Source organism: Eumetopias jubatus, unplaced genomic scaffold (assembly GCF_037043125.1).
Source record: "Eumetopias jubatus isolate StellerSeaLion01/CBP00866 unplaced genomic scaffold, mEumJub1_p1.0 scaffold_5, whole genome shotgun sequence".
Lineage (NCBI taxonomy): Eukaryota > Metazoa > Chordata > Mammalia > Carnivora > Otariidae > Eumetopias > Eumetopias jubatus.
The window spans coordinates 71,135,838-71,149,915 of record NW_028274811.1 but is presented as its reverse complement, the minus strand read 5'-3'; positions in this window follow the sequence as shown (position 1 = coordinate 71,149,915).

The window sequence follows — 14,078 nt, the reverse complement described above, 5'->3', positions numbered from 1 at the left end:
GGGTGTTCCCATGTTGGGTGCATAAATATTTACAATTGTTATATCTTCTTGTTGGATTGTCCCCTTTACTTTCTTATAGTGTCCTTCTTTGTCTCTTTTTACAGACTTTGTTTTAAAGTCTATTTTGTCCAATATAAGTATTGCTACTCTAGCTTTCTCTTGATATCCATTTGCATGATAAATATTTCTCCATCCCCTCACTTTTAATTTGCAGGTGTCTTTAGGTCTGGAATGAGTCTCTTGTAGGCAGCATACAGATGGGTCTGATTTGTTTTTAATCAATTCTGTCACCCTTTGTCTTTTGATTGGAGCATTGAGTCCATTTACATTTAAAGTAATTATTGATAGACATGTATTTATTACTACTTTGTTACTTGTTTTGTGGTTATATTTGTAGTTTTTCTGTGATCCCTTCTCTTTCTGGCTTTCATAGTTTGTTGGTTTTCTTTAGTGACATTCTTGGATTTACTCTTTATTTCTTGAATATGTACTGCTGTGTTTTGACTTGTGGTTACCATTTGGTTTATATATAACATCTTTCACTATAGTAGTCTACATTAAGCTAATGGTCACTTAATTTTGAACTCATTCTTGACTCCTCTCCCCTCCATGTTTCAGATATTTGGTCTATTTTACATCCTCTTTTTTTGTGCTTCTCTTGGCTGGTTTTTTACAGATATATTTAATTTTTATTTTTAATTTTTTAAAATTTATTTATTTTGCTTTTGTGCTTCCTACTTTTTCTTACTCTAATTTATGGTTTTTCACTCACAGTGTCCCCCTTAACGTTTTTTTGTACGGCTGGTTTAATGGGCATGACTTCTTTTAACTTTTCTTTGGGAAATTCTTTATCTCTCCTCTTCTGATTAATAACCTTGCTGGATACAATATTCTTGACTGCAGATTTTTCCTTTTCAGCACTTTGAATACATCATGACAGTTCCTTGTGTCCTGGAAGTTTCTACTGAAAAATCAGCTGATTGCCTTATGTGGTTTCCTTTGTTTGTAACAGTCTTCTTCTCTCTTGTAAACTTTTAAAATTCTTTCTTTATCACTAATTTTTGCCATTTTAATTACTATGTGTCTTGATGTAGACCTCCTTGTGTTGAATTTGTTGGGGGTCTCTATACGTCTTGAATCTGGATCTCTGCTTCCTTCACCAGATTTGGGAAGTTCTCACCTATTATTTCTTCACATACACTCTCTGCCCCCCTTTCTCTCTCCTCTCCTTCTGAGATTCATATAATATGAATATTATTATGCTCGATGATATTATTGAATTCTCTAAGTCTGTTCTCATTATACAATATTTGTTCGTCTCTCAGCTGTCCAGCTTCACTGCTTTCCGTGACTGTATCCTCCAGGTCATTGATAAGTTCCTCTGATTTCTGTAGCCTCCCATTTATCCCATCTATTGTATTTTTAATTTCTTTTATTGAGTTGTTCATCTCTGATATGTTATTTTTTTATCTCTTTGTCAAGGGTCTCACTGATGTCCTCCACACTTTTCTGAAATCCAGTGAGTATCTTTATGATCATGACTTTAAAATTCTCTATCAGGCATCCTGATAGAGGCATGTTATCATGCCTCTATAAGGCATGTTATTTAATTCTATTTCACTTAGATCTCCTGCTAAATGATTATGTCCTGTTCTTTCATTTGGGACATATTCCTCTGTCTCCTCATTTTGTATACCTCCCTGTGTCTGTTTCTGTGTGTTCCAAAAGTCAGCTAGGTCTTCTGCTCTTAAAAGTTGCAGCTTTTATGAAGAAGAGCTGTGTAGTGCCCTGCAATGCATTGTCCCCTGTTCACCAGAATCTGGCACTTCACAGGAATCTCCTATGTGTGTTGCTGGCATCCTGTTGTTGTGTCTGGGTCACTTTTCCTTTCAGTCCAGAGGTCTGCTCCTACTTGCCTGTTGGGCTGTGCTAGCTCTCTTTGGTGATAGTGAGATCCAGGCAGCCTGAGTATGAAGGGGTGTGACTGCCAGAAGGCTGGAAGCGTAGCAGCCATGTTAGCAAAATTTGTGATAAACAGCTAGTCCCAGGCCAGTTCTGAACCCCCTGAAGTGTGGTGGCTGCCAAGGGCCAGGTGCACAGGCTTTGTGGCTTGGTGGAGTATACACTTCGTTAACAAAACTTGAACTGAGCCCCAAACAGAGGCCAGCAAGCTTGGAGTAGGCAAGTCCTCAGGAGAACTGATGGGCAGGCTGCACTGCAAGGAGGTTAGGTAACAAGTGTCTTTGCAGTACAACCTCCTGCAGGAGGGAAAATAGCACCTTCCAGCTCCTTCATATCTGGAGAAGTCACCACCCAACAGCTCTGAAATCCTTGAAACAGGTCCCTCCCATTTGCCCTGGGTGTTGAACAAACTGTTGTTACTTTGTTGCCTGTCTGAAGGCTGTTGTCTCTATAAAGGCAAGAACCCACCTATCACTCACCCTCCCTGCTGGCCCAGTGCTGAATCAGCTGACTTTTCCAGCTCCAGGCTCCAAGTCCACTGGTTATACAAGCTCAGGGAATTGAGCTTCTCTGGCTTTCAAGGCCAGATGTTACAGGGCTTCATTTTCCTCCTGTGGGCACCCTGGTGCTTCTCCTTCTCCATGCCTGCAATTTCCTCCCTCCTGTGGCAACTCTGGACCACTGTTTCTGCCCTTCCTAACCTCTGTAAGATGGCTTCTTCTTCACATGTGGTTGTGCAGTTTGCTCTGCAAGTCTTTGGATCACTCTCCAGTTTATTTATTTGGATGTGAATGATAACTTGTAAATACCTTGTTGTAAATTTGGAATGGGGTGAGCTAAGAGTTCTACTCTGCCACCTTTTCCCATCCACAATGTATGTTTTTGTTGCAGTAAGATCCTTGCCTTCTTGGAATTAAATAGATTAGCTAAGTTGCATCTCTCCTTTTATATACAATTTCAAGTATTTTGATACCTTATCTGGTATTTTATGTTATAATCACAGGTGAAACTAATGTCTAGATTAATATTTTGTGATAACATTTTGTGTGCGTCAGACAAATGCTAACTTCAAGAAGGAATTGCATGGCTTTTTATATATTCTTATATATTGAGACCATTTAGATAGTAAAGTTATTATCTTTAATTTAAATACTATAGATTTTTGGTGGTCCCTGGGTGGCTCAGTTGGTTAAGCATCTGCCTTCGACTCAGGGCATGATCCTGGGGTCCTGGGATGGAGCCCTGTGTCTGGCTCCCTGCTCAGTGGGGAATCAGCTTCTCCCTCTCTCTGCCCCTCCTCCCCCAACTTGTGCTATCTCTCTCTCTCACTCGCTCACTCTTTCTCTCAGATAAATAAAATATTGAAAAAGAAATAAATATTAGATAGATTTTTGCATGCTATATTAGACCTAGTATCTCATTTCAGGCATACATGTTCATAATTCTTTACTATTAAAAATGCTATTGTAAAAATAATTCCATTGTGTTTTCTAAATACAAGAATTAATTTAGGGTACATAATTGGGTTCAGACTTTGTATATTGTAGGAAGCAAACATATTTCTCCAAAGTGGTTGTACTTACTTACATTTCTGCCAGTAAGATATGAACCTATCTCCTTATTTATATCCTCATCCATACTTGTTATAGTAAGTCTTTTGATTTGATAAATTTGATGGATGGATGGGAAATATTTTGTTTTGAATTCTGTAATTTTAAATTTCATGAATTAAAATCAGGCTCTTTTTATATTATCATTTTTCATTTTTTATTCCAAACCTTTATACATTTTTCTGTTTGGTATTTGGAATGTTTCTCATCAATTCATAGGAATTCTTTTTAAAATCTATGTGCCAATCCAATGTCAAATTTTTCCATTGCAAGTATCTTTTACTAGTTTGTAGCTGGTTTTTAACTTCATTGTCCCTTTTATTGAAATGTTTTCATTTCGTTGTAGTCCTTTTATTATCATTTATCACTTTACCATTTTTGCCTTTTCTAAGAAAACCTTTCTTATTCAAATGTCATATAGATATTTATTTCTATTTTGTGTACAGAAATCTTAGCTTTCTCATTAGTTGTAATAATTTTCTACCTTCATTCTTGGATTCTCCAGCTAAATCACCATTTTCAATGTTTATATCTCTTTTTCTTCATCTAGTTAAATTGGCTCCTTTCTCCAAAAAAATGTAAAATGAGAGTGGAGGCAAAGATTATTGTTATGTTCATGTTTTTAATTTTAATAGGAATACTACCAATGCTTTCTCATTAAGGATGAGGTTGATATTTGGGATCATGGTGTACAAAGAAAATATTAATTTTTACTTTTAGGGGCGACTGGGTGGCTCGGTCATTAAGCATCTGCCTGCAGCTCATATCATGATCCCAGATTCCTGGGATCTAGCCCACATCGGCTTCCTGCATGGCAGGAAGACTGCTTCTCCCTCTCCCACTCCCCCTGCTTGTGTTCCTGCTCTCGCTCTCTCTGTCAAATAAATAAATAAAATCTTTAAAAAAAATTTAAAAAAATTACTTTTAAAATCTTGAAATTATACAAGGTGTATTTTTACATATGTGAAGGTAATTGTATCAGTAACTCATAACTAGTTTTTGAGCACTTACTCTCAAATTTGTTCTAAATCCTGGGGATAGAGTAATGGTTAAAATAGTCAGAGTCCCTGCTCTACACATCTAGCATTTCAGTAAAGAAGACAGATAATGAACAAGTAATAAAAATATAAATAATTTAGGGTTAGGTAGCAGTTACTGTTAGGTAGAAAAATAAACAGAATAAGGGGTTCTAGAAAGGTACTAAATACCTCTTAAAAAGGGTGGTCCATTAAGGCCTCTTGCAGAGGGGACATATAAATGAACACCAAAATGGCCTGGGATGGGGAAAGCCTTCAAATGTATGGAGAGAAGGGTGTGTTCTAAACAAAGGTAACAAGTGCTTTATGTACAAATATGATTACCTATTTTAACACATTTCCTAATTTTGAATTACATTTGAATTTCTAGATTAAGGTCCACATAATCACAACATGTACAATTTTTTTTTTCCCCTGGAAACTATTTTTTATTCTTCTTCTCTGGGGCCACTGCTTTGGTGCAGATATTCTTCATCTAGACTATTCAGTTTGTTTTCATCTAGATTCTTCTGGCCAGTTTTAACTGCTTCCTGTCAGGCCTCTTGTTTTCTATTCTTTTCTCTGTTTTCCATCTTCAATCAAATTAGGATTGTCTTTCTAAAATGCAAACATTTTTTTTTTGCACATCTACTGAAACAACTTCCTACAGTTTCCCTTTGCCTCCAGAATGAAACTCCAATGCACCAATCAAAGCATTTAGAACTCTAATGTGCCATTTTAGACACAACTCTTGACCCGCCCTCGTTGTAGCATCATCTCTTTTACACACAGTTTTCCAGCCACCCTACATTTCTGTAAATAGAACATGCATTGAGACCCATGGGTAATATGCTAATTCTTGTAATAAAATAATTAATGACACATAGAACTTCCCTTCCAGAAACTGGCAATATGGAAACTCAGATCATACAATAAATAATTTCTACATAATCAAACCAGTATGTATATATAATTATTCCATACATGGTTCAGTAAATTCTGTATTATCAAAAGAAAAACAAATTATGCTCAAAGATGTCTTAGTGATGTATATGGATTTTATTTTTTAAATTTTATTTTTATTAAAGTATTATTGACACAAATATCCTGTTCATTTATAGATGTACATCATAGTGATTCGCTATTTTTATAGATTACTAAATGATCTTCACAATAACTCTTATTACTACTTGTTACCATGCATATTTGATGTGTAACATCATGCCATTTTAAAGTATACAGTGTATTACTTTGGTATATTTATATATTATAATACTGCTATAGCAACAATCATTTTTATCACATATATCACATATACTACACTATTATTTTCTATATTCATTATATTGTGCATTAAGGCTCTGCTGGCTTATTTACTCATTACAAGTTTGTACCTTTAAACACCATCACTTTTTTTATTTTATTTTTTATTTTTTTAAAGATTTTATTTATTTATTTATTTATTTGAGAGAGAGAGAATGAGAGAGAGAGAGAGCATGAGAGGGGGGAGGGTCAGAGGGAGAAGCAGACTCCCCACTGAGCAGGGAGCCCGATGACCTGAGCCGAAGGCAATCGCCCAACCAACTGAGCCACCCAGGCACCCCCATCACTTTTTTTTTTTAATTTTTTTATTGTTATGTTAATCACCATATATTACATCATTAGTTTTTGATGCAGTGTTCCATGATTCATTGTTTGTTCATAACACCCAGTGCTCCATGCAGAACGTGCCCTCTTTAATACCCATCACCAGGCTAACCCATCCCCCTGCCCCCCTCCCCTCTAGAACCCTCAGTTTGTTTTTCAGAGTCCATCATCTCTCATGGTTCGTCTCCCCCTCTGACATACTCCCCTTTTCATCACTTTTTTTTAAATGAGGTATAATTGACACACAATGTTACATTTGTTTCAGGTGTACAATATAGTGATTCAACAAGTCTATATATTACGCTATGCTCACAAGTGTAGCTACCATCCTACAAATGCTATTATCCTACAAATGCTATTACAATATTGTTGACCATATTCCCTATGCTGTGTCCTTAATTCCCCTGACTTAGTCATTCCATAAGCACAAGCCTGTAGCTCCCATTCCCTTTCGCCCATTTTGCCCATCTCCCCACCCCTACAACTCTGGCAACCATCAGATCGCTGTGTTTATGACTATTTCTACTTTTTGTTTATTTTGTTTGTTAATTCATTTTGTTTTTTTAAATTCCATGTATAACTGAAATCATATGGTATTTGCCTTTCTCTGTCTGACTTCACTTAGCATAATAACTTCTAGGTCCATCCATGTTGTCACAATGGCAAGATCTCATTCTTTTTAATGTCTGAGTAATATTCCCTTGTATATATACCACATCTTTTCTATCCATTTCTCTATCAATGGAAATTTAGGTATTTTGGCTGTTGTAAATAATGCTGCAATAAACAGGGGTGCATAATATATTTGAATTAGTGTTTTCATTTTCTTTGTATCAATATCCACTAGAATTATTGGATCATCTGATAATTTTTAATTTTTTATAGAAATTTGATACTGTTTCTCACAGTGGCTACACCAATTTACATTCTCACTAACAGTGTGCAAGTGTTCCTTTTTCTCCATATCCTTGTTAACACTTGTTATTTTCTTTTTTATTATTCTAGCTATTCTGACAGGTGTAAGCTGATATTTCACTGTGGTTTTGATTTGCATTTCCATGATGATGAGTGATGTTAACCATCTTTACCTGTGTCATTTGGCCATTTCTGCTTCTGTGGAAAATATCTATTCAGGTCTTCTTCCCATTTTTAATTGTATTCTTTTCTTTGTATTGAGTTGCATAAGTTCTTTATGTGTTTCAGATATTAACTCCTTATTAAATATATCATTTGAGAATACCTTCTCCCATTCAGTAGGTTCCCTTTTTGTTTGTCAATGGTTTCTTTTGCTGTGCATATGCTTTTTAGCTTGATATAAACACCATCACCCTTATCCCCACCCTCCATCCCATTATAACCACTATTTTACTGTTTTTTGTTTTTTTACAAGTTTAACTTTTTTAGATTCTACATATAAGTAATATTGTACTTTTTCTTTCTCTATCTAACTTATCTCATTCAGCATAATGTGCTCAAGGTCCATCCATGCTGTCACAAATGGGAAGATATCTTCCTTTCTTATGGATGAAAAATATTATATTATGTACCACATTTTTAATACACTCATTAGTTGATGGACATTTGAGTCATTTCCATATCTCAGCTCTTTTTACTAATGCTGTGATGAACATGGGAGAGCATATACCTCCTCAAAATCCTGTCTTCATTTCCTTTGGGTATATAGCCAGAACTGGAATTGCTAGATCATATGGTGGGTCAATTTTTAATTTTTTTAGGGAACTCCATATTGTGTTCCATAGTTGTGGAACCATTTACATTCCCCCCAGTGATATATACGGGTCCTCTTTTCATCACATCCTCATCAGTAATGTTCTTCTCTTCTTGTGGTGGCGATTCTAACAGGTATCAGGTGATACCTCATTGTGGTTTTGATTTGTATTTCCCTGACAGTTAATGATGTTGAACCTCTTTTCATGTGTCAGCCATTTTGATGTCCTCTTTGGAGAAATGTCTACTTAATTCTTGCCATTTTTTTCTTTAAATTTTTTATTGTTATGTTAATCACCATACATTACATCATTAGTTTTTGATGTAGTGTTCCATCATTCATTGTTTGTGCATAATACCCAGTGCTCCATGCAGAATGTGCCCTCTTTAATACCCATCACCAGGATAACCCATCCCCCCACCCCCTCCCTCTAGAACCCTCAGTTTGTTTTTCAGAGTCCAACATCTCTCATGGTTCGTCTCCCCCTCCGACTTTCCCCACTTCATTCTTCCCCTCCTGCTATCTTCTTCTTTTTTTTTTTTCTTGACATATATTGCATTATTTGTTTCAGAGGTACAGATCTGTGATTCAACAGTCTTGCACAATTCACAGCGCTCACCATAGCACATACCCTCCCCAATGTCTATCACCCAGCCACCCCATCCCTCCCACCCCCCACCACTCCAGCAACCCTCAGTTTGTTTCCTGAGATTAAGAATTCCTCATAGCAGTGAGGTCATATGATACATGTCTTTTTCTGATTGACCTTTTTCACTCAGCAAAATACCCTCCAGTTCCATCCACGTCATTGCAAATGGCAAGATCTCATTCATTTTGATGGCTGCAGAATATTCCATTGTATATATATACCATGTCTTCTTTATCCATTCATCTGCCGATGGACATCTTGGCTCTTTCCACAGTTTGGCTATTGTGGACATTGCTGCTATAAACATCAGGGTGCACGTACCCTTTCGGATCCCTACATTTGTATCTTTGTGTTAATACCCAGTAGTACAATTGCTGGATCGTATGGTAGCTCTATTTTCAACTTTTTGAGGAACCTCCATACTGTTTTCCAGAGTGGCTGCACCAGCTTGCATTCCCACCAACAGTGTAGGAGGGTTCCCTTTCTCTGCATCCTCGCCAACATCTGTCATTTCCTGACCTGTTAATTTTAGCTATTCTGACTGGTGTGAGGTGGTATCTCATTGAGGTTTTGATTTGGATTTCCCTGATGCCGAGTGATGTTGAGCACTTTTTCATGTTTCTGTGGGCAATTTGGATGTCTTCTTTGGAAGAATGTCTGTTCATGTCTTCTGCCCATTTCTTGATTGGATCATTTGTTCTTTGGGTGTTGAGTTTGATGAGTTCTTTATAGATTTTGGATACTAGCCCTTTATCTGATATGTCATTTGCAAATATCGTCTCCCACTCTGTCGGTAGTCTTTTGGTTTTGTTGACTGTTTATTTTGCTGTGCAAAAGCTTTTTATCTTGACGAAGTCCCAATAGTTCATTTTTGCCCTTGCTTCCCTTGCCTTTGGCAATGTTTCTAGGAAGAAGTTCCTGCGGCTGAGGTCAAAGAGGTTGCTGCCTTTATTCTCCTTTAGGATTTTGATGGACTCCTGTCTCACGCTTAGGTCTTTCAACCATTTGGAGTCTATTTTTGTGTTGGTGTAAGGAAATGGTCCAGTTTCATTCTGCATGTGGCTGTCCAATTATCCCAACACCATTTGTTGAAGAGACTGTCTTTTTTCCATTGGACATTCTTTCCTGCTTTGTCAAAGATGAGTTGACCATAGAGTTGAGGGTCCATTTCTGGGCTCTCGATTCTGTTCCATTGATCTATGTGTCTGTTTTTGTGCCAGTACCATACTGTCTTGATGATGACAGCTCTGTAATAGAGCTGGACGTCCGGAATTGTGATGCCGCCTGCTTTGCTTATTTTTCAACATTCCTCTGGCTATTCGGGGTCTTTTCTGGTTCCATACAAATTTTAGGATTATTTGTTCCATTTCTTTGAAAAAAGTGGATGGTATTTTGATGGGGATTGCATTGAATGTGTAGATTGCTCTAGGTAGCATTGACATCTTCACAATGTTGGTTCTCCCAATCCATGAGCATGGAACATTTTTCCATTTCTTTGTGTCTTCCTCAATTTCTTTCATGAGTATTTTATAGTTTTCTGAGGACAGATCCTTTGCCTCTTTGGTTAAATTTATTCCTAGGTATCTTACGGTTTTGGGTGCAATTGTAAATGGGATCGACTCCTTGATTTGTCTCTCTTCTGTCTTGTTGTTGGTGTATAGGAATGCCACTGATTTCTGTGCATTGATTTTATATCCTGCCACATTATTGAATTCCTGTATGAGTTCTAGCAGTTTTGGGGTGGAGTTTTTTGGCTTTTCCACATAAAGTATCATATCATCTGCAAAGAGTGAGAGTTTGACTTCTTTGCCGATTTGGATGCCATTGATTTCTTTTTGTTGTCTGATTGGTGTTGCTAGGACTTCTAATACTATGTTGAATAGCAATGGTGAGAGTGGACATCCCTGCCGCGTTCCTGACCTTAGGGAGAAAGCTCTCAGTTTTTCTCCATTGAGAATGATATTCACTGTGGGTTTTTCATAGATGGCTTTTATGATATTGAGGTATGTACCCTCTATCCCTATACTCTGAAGAGTTTTGATCAAGAAAGGATGCTGTACTTTGTCAAATGCTTTCTCTGCATCTATTGAGAGGATCCTATGGTTCTTGTTCTTTCTTTTGTTAATGTATTGCATTCATTTGTGGATGTTGAACCAACCTTGCAGCCTAGGAATAAATCCCACTTGGTTGTGGTGAATAATCCTTTTAATATACTGTTGGATCCTATTGGCTAGTATTTTGGTGAGAATTTTTGCATCCATATTCATCAAGGATATTGGTCTGTAATTCTTTTTGATGGGGTCTTTGTCTGGTTTGGGTATCAAGGTAATGGTGGGCTCATGAAACGAGTTTGGAAGTTTTCCTTCAAATTCTATTTTTTGAACAGTTTCAGAATAGGTATTAATTCTTCTTTAAATGTTTGGTAGAATTCCCCTGGGAAGCCATCTGGCCCTGCGCTTTTGTTTCTTGGGAGATTTTTAATGACTGCTTCAATTTCCTTAGTGGTTATAGGTCTGTTCAGGTTTTCTATTTCTTCCTGGTTCAGTTTTGGTAGTTGTTACATCTCTATGAATGCATCCATTTCTTTCAGATTATCTAATTTGCTGGCATAGAGTTGCTCATAATATGTTCTTATAATTGTTTGTATTTCTTTGGTGTTGGTTGTGATCTCTCCTCTTTCATTCATGATTTGGTTGATTTGGGTCATTTCTCTTTTTCTTTTTGATAAGTCTGGCCAGGGGTTTATCAATCTTGTTAATTCTTTCAAAGAACCAGCTCCTAGTTTCATTGATCTGTTCTACTGTTCTTTTGGTTTCTATTTCATTGGTTTCTGCTCTGATCTTTATTATTTCTCTTCTCCTGCCGGGTTTAGGCTTTATTTGCTGTTTTTTTCTCTAGCTCCTTTAGGTATAGGGTTAGGTTGTGTATTTGAGACCTTTCTTTTTCTTGAGAAAGGCTTGTATTGCTATATACTTTCATATTTGTACTGCCCTTGCTGCATCCCTAAAATTTTGAACAGTTGTGTTTTCATTTTCATTTGTGTCCATGAATTTTTTAAATTCTTCTTTAATTTCCTGGTTGACCCATTCATTCTTTAGTAGGATGCTCTTTAGCTTCCATGTGTTTGAGTTCTTTCTGACTTTCCTCTTGTGATTGAGTTCTGGTTTCAAAGTATTGTGGTCCAAAAATATGCAAGGAATAATCCCAATCTTTTGGCACTGGTTGAGACCTGGTTAGTGATCTAGGATGTGATCTATTCTGGAAAATGTTCCATGGGCACTTGAGAAGAATGTGTATTCTGTTGCTCTGGGATAAAATGTTCTGAATATGTCTGTGAAGTCCATTTGGTCCAGTGTGTCATTTAAAATCTTTATTTCCTTGTTGATCTTTTGCTTACATGATCTGTCCATTTCAGAGGGGGGTGTTAAAGTCCCTCACTATTATTGTATTGTTGTCAGTGTGTTTCTTTGCTTTTGTTATTCATTACCTTATATAATTGGCTGCTCCCATGTTAGGGGCATAGATATTTACAATTGTTAGATCTTCTTGTTGGATAGACCCTTTAAGTAGGATATAGTGTCCTTCTTCATCTCTTATTATAGTCTTTGGTTTAAAATCTAATTGTCTGTATAAGGATTACCACCCCAGCTTTCTTTTGGTGTCCATTATCATGGTAAATGATTTTCAACCCCCTCACTTTCAATCTGGGGGTGTCTTTGGGTCTAAAATGAGTCTCTTGCAGACAGCATATCAATGGGTCTTGTTTTTTAATCCAATCTGATAGCCTGTGTCTTTTGATTGGGACATTTAACCCATTTACATTCAGGGTAACTATTGAAAGATATGAATTTGGTGCCATTGTATTGCCTGTAAGGTGACTGTTACTGTATATTGTCTGTGTTCCTTTCTGGTCTATGCTGCTTTTAGGTTCTCTCTTTGCTTAGAGGACCCCTTTCAATATTTTTTGTAGGGCTGATTTCGTGTTTGCAAAGTCCTTTAGTTTTTGTTTGTCCTGGAAGCTTTTGATCTCTCCTTCTATTTTCAATGGCAGCCTAGCTGGATATAGTATTCTTGGCTGCATATTTTTTCTCGTTTAGTGCTCTGAAGATATCATGCCAGTCCTTTCTGGCCTGCCAGGTCTCTGTGGATAGGTCTGTTGCCAATCTAATGTTTCTACTATTATAGGTTACAGAACTCTTGTCCCGAGCTGCTTTCAGGAATTTTTCTTTTTCTCTGACACTCATAAGTTTTACTATTAGATGTTGGGGTGTTGACCTCTTTTTATTGATTTTGGGAGGGGTTCTCTGTGCATCCTGGATTTTGATGTCTGTTTCCTTCCCCACATTAGGGAAGTTCTCTGTTATAATTTGCTCCACTATACCTTCTGCCCCTCTGTCTCTTTCTTCTTCTGGGATCCCAATTATTCTAATGTTGTTTCGTCTTATGGTATCGATTATCTCTCGAATTCTGCCCTCGTGATCCAGTAGTTGTTTATCTCTCTTTTTCTCAGCTTCTTTATTTTCCATCATTTGGTCTTCTATATTGCTAATTCTCTCTTGTGCCTCCTTTATCCTAGCAGTAGTGCCCCCATTTTTTATTGCACCTCATGAATAGCCTTTTTGATTTCGACTTGGTTTGATTTTAGTTCTTTCATTTCTCCAGAAAGGGTTTCTCTAATAACTTCCATGCTTTTTTCAAGCCCAGCTAGTATCTTTAAAATCATGATTCTGAACTCTAGGTCCAACATCATACTAATGTCCATATTGAGTAGGTACTACCTCTTGTTCTTTTTGTTGAGGTGATTTTTTTCCATCTTGTCATTTTGTCTAGAGGGGAATAGATGAATGAGAGAACAAAATGCTAACAGGGTAAAAACGTCCCCAGAAAATATACTCTAAACAAATTAGAAAAGACCTGAAACCAGGAGAAAAGAAAGGAAAAGAAAGAAAAAAGAAAGAGAAAAAAAAAAGAAAAAGATAAAACAAACAAAAACAGAACAAAACAAAACAAAAAAACCAGAATATGATCAAATATGATCCAGCTGGTGCATAGATCAGTGCCACACACTAGATTTTGGGTGTATTTTGGTCTGTTAGAAGAAAGTGCCTCCCAAAATTATAAGGAAAGAAAGACTTATATATGTACAAAATAAGGGTTGATACGATGAAGGCATGGAATATGACTGTAAAGATGAAAATTATAAAAAATTTTATAAAAGGAATTGATAAGTTGTTTGAAAAAAGAAAGAAGAGGATTTAAAAAAAAAGAAAGTAAAAGGGGAGAGAATGTGATCAGGCAGGAGACTAGAACAAAGGCATACACTGGAGATTTAGGGTATATTTTGATCTGTTAGAAGAAACTGTATTTCAAATTTTAAAGAGAGAAAAACATATATATATGTCAAAAATAAGGGTAACTACTATGAAGGGATAGAATATGACTCTAAAAATGAAAAATAAAAATGT